Source organism: Sciurus vulgaris (genome assembly GCF_902686455.1).
Source record: "Sciurus vulgaris genome assembly, chromosome: 10".
In the NCBI taxonomy this organism is placed as follows: Eukaryota; Metazoa; Chordata; class Mammalia; order Rodentia; family Sciuridae; genus Sciurus; species Sciurus vulgaris.
In genome coordinates, this window is record NC_136470.1 from 56,870,601 (window position 1) to 56,882,680 (window position 12,080).

The 12,080-nt window shown below is 35.6% G+C and overlaps 1 long non-coding RNA gene across 1 annotated transcript in view; it reads right to left on the minus strand.

Moving 5' to 3' along the window:
• The window catches only part of LOC306671102, a 60,813-nt gene continuing 48,733 nt past the window's right edge, over nucleotides 1–12,080 (minus strand). The window contains exon 3 of the long non-coding RNA XR_013766585.1: nucleotides 1–110. This is a non-coding gene — a long non-coding RNA (uncharacterized lncRNA). The remainder of the gene's footprint in view (nucleotides 111–12,080) is intronic.

A 12,080-nucleotide genomic window follows, 5' to 3' on the forward strand; every position in this document is an offset into this window, starting at 1 on the left:
TGTATCTTCTCCTTGCACAAAGGTTACCGTTCAACACTTCTTCAGTTTCACTTCCTATCTCCACCTCCCATTCCATCAAAACTGCTTTGAAAATGTCGGATGTGGTTTTCCTACTGAAAAAGCAAATGATCAATTTCTTTTCTCAACTTAATGCCTCAAGAGCATTTGATAGCATTGATCTACTCCTTAAGCCCACAAATGACTGACATAGCAGTATAGAGCATAAGAACTAGAGAATGAGAGAATAATCACACATGTAATTAATATTAGTGTAATAAAGATAATAAATAAATAATGCAGCCAAGCATTTATGGGCATTTTAGATGGAAAGTTAAACTATTACAATGGATAGTTCAAAACAACAGTCACCAAAATCTTGGCATTTTTCATCTTATTATTATTATACCAAAACCTAAGCTTTTACCTGTACTCTGATCCTGTTGTCTTCTCAAATGTGCCAAGATTATTACAGTAAAATTCAGAATTCCCATCTTAGATAAAAAGTCAGAATCCTCACAATTTACTACATAGCAACTCATTTCCCTGATGAACTTACTGTGTATTGTTTGCTCATTGCACTGTAACTATGCTGAAATCCTTGACGATCTTCCAGTGTACCAGGAAATGTTCTCTCTAAGTAAATAAACATCTCTCTCTTACATCCTGTGTCCACATGTCACCTCAGTCAGTGCAGCCCTCCAAATGCACCCTTTTAAAAGCAAACCCCGGACTCTCTCTCTCTCTCTCTCTCTCTCTCTCTCTCTCTCTCTCTCTCTCTCTCTCTCTCTCTCTCTCTCTCTCTCTCTCTCTCTCTCTCCCCTTACCAGGAAGAGTATTTGAAGCATCAATTGCTTTATCTATTCATCTGTGTAATGGAATCTCTGTTGGTTCCTTTGTTTAACAATCTTAAGTGGAGCATGCATTCTACCCCGTGTATAACTCAGTAGAACAAACTTAAAAATGTCAATGGTAAACGAAAGAGTCAATTCCTATTTACCGGATTGATTCTCCCCTTCCAATAGAATGTATGTCCTACAACAACAGGAATTTTTGTTGGTTCTTTAGGCATCAACTTAAACACTGCCTAGCACAAGGCAGGTACAAAATTTAATACTGGCTTAATGAATACAAAATACTACAGGTTTTTGGACATTATTCTGAAAGTTATTCTAAAGTAATCACCAGGAAATTATTATAATTGCTTATTAGAACTGGAATCTTTGGCAATGGGGAAAAAACATTCAGGAAAAATTATCTAAATCCATTTCCCTCTGTTATCTGGCCTTTTTTTGTTTAGCCTAAAACGTTCAAGGGTCAATGTTTGTACACTCATCAGTACCTCTTTCCCTGTTATGGCCAAATAATATTCCACTGTTCATCAAATGACAGCTATTTGGGTGGATGCCACTTTTTGCTCATCTCTAAAATACTGCTATGGACACTTGCTGTAAGTTTTTTTGTGCACATGTGCTATTGTTCCCTTTTTTCTTTTGGCAGTGTTGTGAATTGAACCCAGGTCCTTGTGCAAGCTGGGCACTCTACCATTGAGTTACCTCTCTTACTCCATGGACATATCCTTTTCCTACTCTTGGGTACATACCTAGAAATGAAATAGCTAGGTCATGTGGTAATTGAATATTAAATTTCTAAGCATCTGTCAAGTTGTTTCTAAAGCAGTTATTTTAAAATCCCTCCAGGAATACATGAGAAGTTCAATCTTATTTTTTTCATTTTTATTTTTGTAGTACTAGGAGTTAAACTCAGGAGTGTTCTACCTCTAAGCTATATCCATAGCCTGCTTTCTCTTATTGTGAGAAGGAGTTTTGTGAAGCTCCCCAGGCTGCTTTACATCTTGCAATCCTCCTACCTCAGCCTCCCAAGTCCCTGGGATTACAGGTGTGCACCACTGAGCCTCGCCAACAATTTCAATTTTCCCACATTCTTACCAGCACTGGTTATTATCTGACATAAGGTATAAAGTGGTGTTCTCTGGTTTGGGTTTATATTTCCTTAATTTCTAAAGATGTGGGGCTAAAGCAGATAGGTAAAGTTCTTCACCTCACCTACTAGAGTATTTACTTGTTCAAAGTCTACTCTGTTTGAGAATGGACTTGAACGTTATCAGTTATATACCTTTCTCACAGTTGTGAACTTGCTTTTCTCTTTTCTGGACCTTGAAGTTCAGAGGTGGAAGTTCTAATTTGATAACATGATTTCCACATTCAGGGTACTTAAATATGTAGGAAAATGTACATTAAGTGTGTAGGAAAACATCTATGGATGGAGGTGTGGATCAGCGATAGAAGCTTGCCCTGCATATTTCAGGCCCTGGGTTCAATACTCAGCAACACATATAAATAAATCAAATAAAAGATCCATTGACAACTAAAAAACTATTTTTAATAAAAAGGTATCATACTATGCTACATCACTATTTACAAAGGTGAGAATATTCTTACTTATACTTCAAACAAGAAACCATACCATTTACTAATAAAACTCTATATTCATTGGCCCACACATTCAGCTCTATATCTCAGAAGCAATGTGGTTTGTGGATTCATAGTAAAGGCAGAGATTAGGTTTTCTCAAATGATTCTAAATTCTTGACCAATGAAAAACAGAAGGAAGTTCTACGTACATCTTAAGGAAAAATATTTTTCTTACATTAAAGCTACCTTTAAATTGGTCTTACCCTTGACCTTCCTGGAGGTATGGAGGCTCTCCTTGGACCATCTCAAAAGCCATGATACCCAGAGACCAGATATCCACTTCAGGGCCATAACTTTTCCCTGTGACCATTTCTGGAGCCATCCAGCAAGGTGTTCAGCACAGAAGTGCGTTTATTCTGTTCAGGGGATTTTTGAGCACAAGAGCCAAAGTCTGCTAAGACACAAAAATGAAACATCTAAAGTCCATAGCTTCTAGGAATGGTTTTATATTACAGCACACATCAGAAGACATAATTACATTGTGACTATTAAGCCCTTCTATTGTTTTTTTTTTAGATAATTTAATAATAAAGTAAGTAGGACTGAGATTAAAATATTTTGATGAGGTTGCATACTGCCCCATTTTGCCTTTTCTTCCTACACCAGAGTGGGAATTATTAGGAGGACATTTATCCTGAATAATACATTTTCTCCTAAAAGTTATAGTAAAACTGAAAGAGATCCAAACAGCAGGGAATAATCACCAAAGGTGGACAACAAACCTAAATGCAGTGAATCAGGCAGAGGTCAAGACACTGAAACTTCCTTAGAAGAAAATAAAGAGAAACTGGAATCAGAAAGCATACAATTTAGCAGAGAGCTTAGAAGAAGAAAAAAAAAAAAAACATATTTAAGTGCAGTTGTACTGACAAGGTACTCACCAGCATTCATCTATTCCAACTATATCATGTATAACTGTGGAACAGAAAACCTTTAGTACTTGATGCTAATTTTGTGTAAACTCAGGATGAGTATTTACAGTCTTCCCTTCTACTGTTAAAGCCATTCAATTACTTATTCATTATTGGCATCAGATCTGAGATCTTCAGAGTGTTTCGTATTTACATAGTAATGAATTATAGCTATGAACTGCTTCATTGGTTATACCTAAGTAGGATGATTTGTAAACTATTGTTTTCAGAGTTCCTTCCATGTTAGTTCATTTATGTGCCTCAATTAAAAACTATATTACAGCATATAAAAATACCATTCTTTTACTGTTTAACATTTAAGGTAGTTTTAGTATTTCTTTACCATGATGCAGACATTATCCTCTTTCTAATTATGGTGCACATAAGTAGTAAGTCTATAGGAGTGAATATGGAAAAGAGTGATGTTAAGAAAAAAAATTAATAATATTTATAATGTGGTGTCATATGACACCAGTGTTGGCACATTGATCTTGATTCCTCCAGAACTGTAAGATATTAATCTCTGTTCTCAATCTACTACTCACTATAGAGTATAAATGACCTAGTTTGAAATATTTTGTTATAGAAGCACAGACTGAGGCATTTAGTTATCCAGCTCAATATTTTCAAATGTGATAATCTTTTTAAAGGACCAAAACAAAAAATCATTAATTTTTTCTGTTATCTATTTTATTTCCATGGTATAATTTTATTTATTTTCTTCCTGTTAACTTTGGGATATTTTGCTTTTATTGTCTGTTTTTTTGTGTTTCTTTTTTTGTTCTTTTTGTTTGTTTTTTGATTTCCTGAAGGTGTATGTTTGTCAGACTTTCATTTCTATAATAAGAATCTGAGATAACTCATAACAAAAGAAGGTTATTTTAACTCAGTTTTGGAGTGTCTTCTCATGATTGACAATGTTACTTTAACTGGGATGAGAAAGGAACTCATGATGGAAGTGCAAGCAGGAGCAAACCTGATCACCTCCTGGCTGGGAGTGAAAGACAGAATAGGCAGGGGCTGGAGTCCCACTACCCTCCTCATTCAAAGTCACCCCCCACTAAGACACACCCATTACAGGTTCCCACATCCCCCAGTAGCATCACACTGGGAACCCTGCCTTTAACCTGTGGACCATGGGGAAACATGCAGGATCCAAGTTACATCAAGGTCTAAAGTTAGGCTGATTATTTAAGATCTTCCTTCTTTTTAAATACAGGCATAAATCACTATAAGCTTCAATTGTAATACCCCTTTTGCTGCATGCAATAAGATTTGGTAAGTTGTATTTTCACTTTGTTCACCTAAAGTTATTTTCTAATTTCCACTTTGATTTCTTCTTTGATCCATTGCTTGCTCAAAACTGTGTGGTTTCATTTTTACCTATTGGAAAAACTTTCAGTTTTCCTTCTACCATTACTTTCTAATTTCATTCCATTAGAATTGGACAATATATACTTGGTGTGATTTCAATCCTCTTGATTAGTTTATACTTATTCAGTTACTTATTATACAGATAGATATATATCTGTCCTGGAGAGTGTTCCATGCGCCCTTGAGAAGACTTGTATTCTATTGTAGTTGGGTGCAAAGGGCCTTCTATGTTTCCTAGGTCCATTTAATCTACAGTGTTATTATAGCCTCTATTTCTTTAATGATCTTCTGTCCCTATTGAAACTGGGGTATTAAAGTTCTAGTAATTAAAGTTACTAATGTGTTACTATTTCTCCCTTCAGTTCTCAAAATGATTTCTTTATGTATTCTGATGCTCTGATATTGGGTGGGTATATATTGATAATTTTTTCCATTTGTCCCATTGACTGATGATTTATCATTATAAAGAGTCTTCCTTTGACTCTTCACAGTTATAAATTTAAATTCTTCTTTTGGATATACATGTGACCACCCAGCTTGCTTATGTTTAATATTTCCATGAAATATTTTCCCATCCTTTCATTCTGTGTGTCCTTCAATATAAATTCAACGTCATGTTGAGGAATCTGCTTTTCATTATTTTTTCCAGTCAATCACTCTATGTACTTGCATTGGGATGTTTAATCCATTTCCCTTAATGTAATATTGGATAGGGTAGTATTTACTATTGCCATTTTGTTAATTGTGCACTATTTGGTTGCATTTTTTTTTTTTCTTTTCCTCTGTGGTTTGCATGTTAGGTTTTTCATTCATTTTTCATTGATTTTTTTGTAGTGACATGCCTTGATTCTTCTCTCATTTTCTTTTCTGCATCTTAAAGTACAAAGATATTATCTTTGTACTCACCATGTCACTTTCATTTAGCTTCTTATATTCATAACAATTTTTTAAATGGTATACACTCATTTGTTTTGCAACTTCAAGAGTGAGGGTAAAATAAAGACAATTAAAAGCAATCATAACCAGAGAGAATTTTGAATTCACTGTCTCGCTGTCTGAATTATTACATTTTTAATAAGAAAAAGAGGGGTGAGACAAGCTGTTGGAATAGAGAGTTCACTTCCCTATATGGTCTGTGGCATTAAACCAAGAAAGGTAGACAGGCAGTTTTTCTACAAGAGGGATGAATATATGAAAATTAGGAGGTGGTTTGCAGGAATTTAATACTGTACATTCAAAAGAGATTGGACACTAAGAAGATGAAATATATTAGAGAAGGAATTCCCAGTGTCACAGGTATGGAAGCTACAGCAGCAACCATAGGCACAAGCCAGAATAGTAACTCCATGAACACAGTAAATTGATAAGGGATTCAAAGTAAACTGCATATTGAGGAGGACTGTGGCATGTCTGGGTATGCAGAGTTTAGAGACCAAACACTGCCTGGGCTGCTGCAAAATATCTTTTGCAGGAAACAAAAAACTGCATCTCTCCCAACAGTGTGCAGAGGGCAAAGGAAGGAACCATTTTGCAGCCTGAGCAAGGTCCCCACAGCAGCTGAGGAAGTCAATTTCTCACAGACCTGAGTGAGGCCCAGTAAACCAGCCTGGCAAACCCATGCTGCATGATAGAGGTGGAACTAAGTACCAGGAACAAAGCAAGTATGGAGAGAGTTTTACAGAGGAGACATCTGGTCATGGAAACCCACTTGCCATTCCCCTTCCCCTCAATCCAGCTGCAGGCAGGACTGTCTGATAAAGAGCCAGACTGGGAATTTGAAAGGACAGGGGCAGAAAACAAAGAGTTTGGAGACTGAACCCGAGAAAAAGAATCTTAAACCCAGCAAAACGTACCTTCAGATTTGACCACCAAATAAAATCCTTCCATGATAAACGAAAGGTAAAAGAATTTACAAATAGAAAGCTAGCACTTCAGAATATTTTCAGCAAAATATTCCATGAGGAAGAGATGAAAAACAGTGTTGTAAATCAGCAAAGGGAGGAACTATTCTAAAGGAAGAGCCAAATAAAGGAGAAACCATTGTGTCAAAAAAAATGAGCTAAATGACCACGAATACAACTCATATCTCAATTATGACCCTGAATGTTATTGGCCTGAACTCATCAATCAAAAGACATAGACTGACAGAATGGATTTAAAAAAAGATTCAAAAATTTGCTGCCTGCAAGAGACTCGTCTCATAGAAAGAGATACCCACAGACTAAAGGTAAAAGGATGGGGAAAAATATACCATGCACATGGACACAGCAAAAAAGCCAGAGTATACATCCTCATATCCAATAATGAGGACTTCAACCCTAAGTTAGTCAGAAGGGATAAAGAAGGACATTTCATACTGCTTAAGGGAAGCATAAATCAGCAAGACATAACAATCACAAATATCTATGCCCAAACAGTGGCTCATTCATGTACAACAAACAAATTCTTCTCAATTCCAGTAATCACATAGACCACAACACAATAATACTGGGTGATTTTAATACACCTCTCTCACCACTGGACAGATCCTCCATACAAAAATTGAACAAAGAAACCATAGATCCCTATAACACAATCAATAATTTAGAGTTAACCGACATATATAGAGTATACCACCCAAAAATGTGTGAATACACTTTCTTTTCAGCAGCACATGGATCCTTCTCTAAAATAGACCATATTTTATGCTACAAAGCTAATGTTAGCAAATACAAGAAGATAGAGATAATACCTTATATTATACCAGATCATAATGGATTGAAATTAGAAGTAAATGACAGAGTAAAAAACAGAAACTACTCCAAAACCTGGAGATTAAATAATACACTATTGTATGATGAATGGATAACAGAAGACCTGGTGGGGGGGATTCAAAAATTCTTAGAGCTAAACAAGAACAAAGTTATATCATATCCCAAAATCTCTGGGACATTATGAAAGCAGTTCTTAGAGGAAAATTTATTTCATGGAGTGCATTCAATAAATGAAGAAAAGGTCAAAAAATAAACGACCTAACACTACAGCTCAAAGTCCTAGAAAACGAAGAACAGAGCAACACCAAAAGGAGTAGAAGTCAGGAAATAGTTAAAATCAGAGCTGAAATCAACGAAATTGAAGCAAAAGAAACAATAAAAAAAACCGACTAAACAAATAGTTGGTTCTTTGAAAAAATATACAAAATTTATATGCCACACTATATGTGCCACACTATGCCACACTAACAAGAAGGAGAGAGAAAACTCAAATTACTAAAATTTGGAATGAACAAGGAAATATCACGTCAGACACTAGTGAAATACAAAACATAATTAGAAGCTATTTTGAAAATCTGTACTCCAACAAAATAGAATATCTCCAAGACATCAACGAATTTCTAGAGACATATGAATTACCTAAACTGAACCAGAAGGACATACACAGTTTAAATACATCAATTTCAAGTAATGAAATAGAAGAAGTCATCAAAAGCCAACCAATCAAGAAAAGATTGGGACCAGATGGTTCTCAGCCAAGTTCTACAAAACCTTTAAAGAGGAGCTCATTTCCAATACTTTTCAAAGTATTTCATGAAACAGAAGAGGTGGGAACCCTCCCAAACTCATTCTATGAAAGCAATATCTCCCTGATACCTAAACCAGACAGACAGATATAGAGGAAAGGAAATTTCAGAAAAGTAAATATATTTAATGAACTTTGATGTAAAAAATGTCAACAAAATCTTAGCAAATTGCATACAAAAATATATTAAATAGATAGTGCACCACAATCAAGTGGGTTTTATCCCAGGGATGCAAGGTTGGTTCAACATATGGAAATCAATAAATGTAATTCACCATATCAACAGACTTAAAGCCAAGAATCACATGATTATTATGATAGATGCAGAAAAAGCATTTGATAAAATACAGCACCCCTTCATGCTCAAAACACTAGGAAAAAATAGGGATAGTGGGAACATTCCTTAACATTGTAAAGAATATCTGTGCTAAGCCAGTGGCTACTATCATTCTAAATGGTGAAAAACTGAAAGCAGTCCCCCTAAAAACTGGAACAAGGCAGGGATACCCTCTTTCACCACTTCTACTCAATATTGTCCTTGAAACTCTAGCCAGAACAATTAGACAGACCAAGGAAATCAAATGGATACGAATAGGAAAAGAAGAACTCAAACCATCACTATTTGCTGATGACATGATTATATACTTAGAGGAACCAGAAAATTCCACCAGAAAACTTTTAGAACTCATAAGTGAATTCAGTGATGTAGCAGGATATAAGATCAATGCTCACAAATCTAATGATTTTTATACATAAGTGATGCATCTTCAGAAAGAGATGTTAGGAAAACCACCCCATACACAATAGCTTAAAAAGAAAGAAATACTTAGGAATCAATCTAACAAAAGATGTGGAAGATCTCTACAATGAGAACTACAAGCAGTAAAGAAATAAATTAAAGAAAACCTTAGAAGATGGAAAGATCTCCCATGTTCTTGGATAGGCAAAATTAATATTGTCAAAATAGCCATACTACCAAAAGTGCTATACAGATTCAATGCAATTCCAATTAAAATCCCAATGATGTACCTTACAGAAATAGAGCAAGCAATTATAAAATTCATCTGGAAGAATAAGAAACCCAGAATAGCTAAAGCAATCCTTGGTAGAAAGAGCAAAGCAGCGGGTATTGCAATACCAGAACTTCAACTGTACTACAAAGCAATAGTAACAAATGTGCCATGATATTGGCACCAAAATAGACAGGTAGATCAATGGTACAGAATAGAGGACATGGACAAAAACCCAAATAAATACAATTTTCTCGTACTAAACCACGGTCCCAAAAATATGCAATGGAGAAAAGATAGCTTCTTCAAAAAATGGTGCTGCAAATACTGGAAATCCATATGCAGGAGAATGAAACTAAACCCCTATCTCTCACCCTGCTACAAAATCAACTCAAAATGGATCAAGGAACTTGTAATCACACCAGAGACCCTGCATCTTATAGAAGAAAAAGTAGGTCCAAATCTTCAAAATAGGATAGGATCCTATCCTTGTCAGCATAGGATCTGAATTCCTTAACAGGACTCCCATAGCACAAGAAATAAATGCAAGAATCAATGACTGGGACAGATTCAAACTAGAAAGATTTCTCTCAGCAAAGGAAACTATCAGAAATGTGAGGAGAGAGCCTACAGAGTGGGAGAAAATCTTTGCCACTCATACTTCAGATGAGTGCTAATTTCCAGAATATATAAAGAACTCAAAAAACTTTACACCAAAGATACAAATAACCAAATCAACAAATGGGCTAAGGAAATGAACAGACACTTCACAGAAGAAGATCTACAAGCAATCAACAAACATATGATAAAATGTTCAACATCTCTAGTAATAAGAGAAATGCAAATCAAAACTACCCTATGATTCCATCTCACCCCAATTAGAATGGCGATTATCAAGAATACAAGCAACAATAGGTGTTGGCGAGGATGTGGGGAAAAAGGGACACTCATACTTTGCTGGTGGGGCTGCAAATTATTGCAGCCACTCTGGAAAGCAGTGTGGAGATTCCTTAGAAAACTTGGAATGGAACCACCATTTGACCCAGCTCTCCCACACCTTGGCCTATACCCAAAGGACTTAAAATCAGCCTATTACAGAGATACAGCCACATCAATGTTCATAGCTGCTCAACATACAGTATGAGGAGAGAATCTTAAAGCCCAGGAGAGAAAAAAATTGCATTATATATAGTGGGAAACAAATTGAAATCACAGGCCATTTCTCAACCCAAACATTCACAGTTAGGAGGTTCTGGAATTATATTTTTCAACATATGAAAAAAAATGAGGATGACCAATGATTTGTGTCCAGAAAAACTAAGCTTCAGATTTGAAAATGAAATAAAAAATCTTCCATGATTAAACAAAAGTTAAAAGAATTCACAACTAGAAACTCTGCTCTATAGAGCATTCACCACAAAAAATTGAATGGTGGTGAAATGGAAACGCACAAGTTCAAAGGATGAAAGGAAAGATGTACACCAGAGAATTATCATGGAAGGAGAAACTAGTTCAACTTAAAAACCAGAAATAAAAAAATGACCAGAATTACAACTTACATTTCAATATTAACCTTGAATGTTAATTACCTACAGTCCTCAATCAAAAGACATTGACCAACAGATTGGATGAAAAAGGAAGACACAATCATTTGCTGTCTATAAGACATTCACTTCATAGGCAAACACATCCATAGAGCATGGGAAGAGTTGTATCACTCACATGGATTGTGTAAATGAGCAGGGGTTTCTATACTCATGTCAGATAAAGTGAACTTTAAGCCAAAGTTAATCAGAATGGACAAAACATATTCCATATTGCATAAGGCATTCTCTATGTACCACAAAAAAAAAAAAAAACTTCTCAGATTTAAGAGTCAAATAGATGACAAACAATAATATTGGATGCATTGAACATCCCTTTTTCACTTTTGGAATAATCTTCCTAACAAATTAAATGAAGAAGGTATTGAACTAAATAATACAATCAATAATTGAGAGTTAACAGACATATACAATATTTCATCCATCAAGGAGCAAACATACTTTCTTCCTGTAAGCACATGGATTCTACTCTACAATAGACCATATCTTATGCCACAAAGCAACTCTTAGTAAAAACAAAAGGAATGGAGATATTACCCTGAATTCTGTCACATCATAATGAAGATAATTTAGATATCAATGAAAAAATAAAATGTAGAAGCGACTCTAAATCCTGGTGGCAACAAAATACACTATCTCTAGGTGTTGTTTGGTTTAGGTACCCAGCGTCAATGTTCTACAAATTGATTTGAGGATGGTATCAAGATAGGTAGACATAAGAGTACAGGTAGGATGTTCCCCAGGGTAGGGAATGATGTGGAATTATGATGAGTTCAGAAGTGCAAAAGATGGAGTCTGAATATCCAAATGACCAAATTTTCTCTCTCTACAGGATCAGGAAATGAATCGTGTTGATTTCCACTAAAAGAAACAACAAACCAAGGAGTGGGGGCATGATGGCACATGCCTGTAATCCCAGAAACTTGGGAGGTGAGGCAGGAAGATGACAGGTTCAAAGCCAGCCTCAGTAATTGGTGCTGTAAACAATTTAACCAGCCTCGTTCTCAAAAAAAATATATATATATAGCAGAAGGTCTAGGGCTGTATCTCAGTGTTTAAGTGCCGCTGGGTTTAATCCCTAGTACCAAAATATATAAATAAAATCACCTCCTGGAATCCCTTATGGTCTAC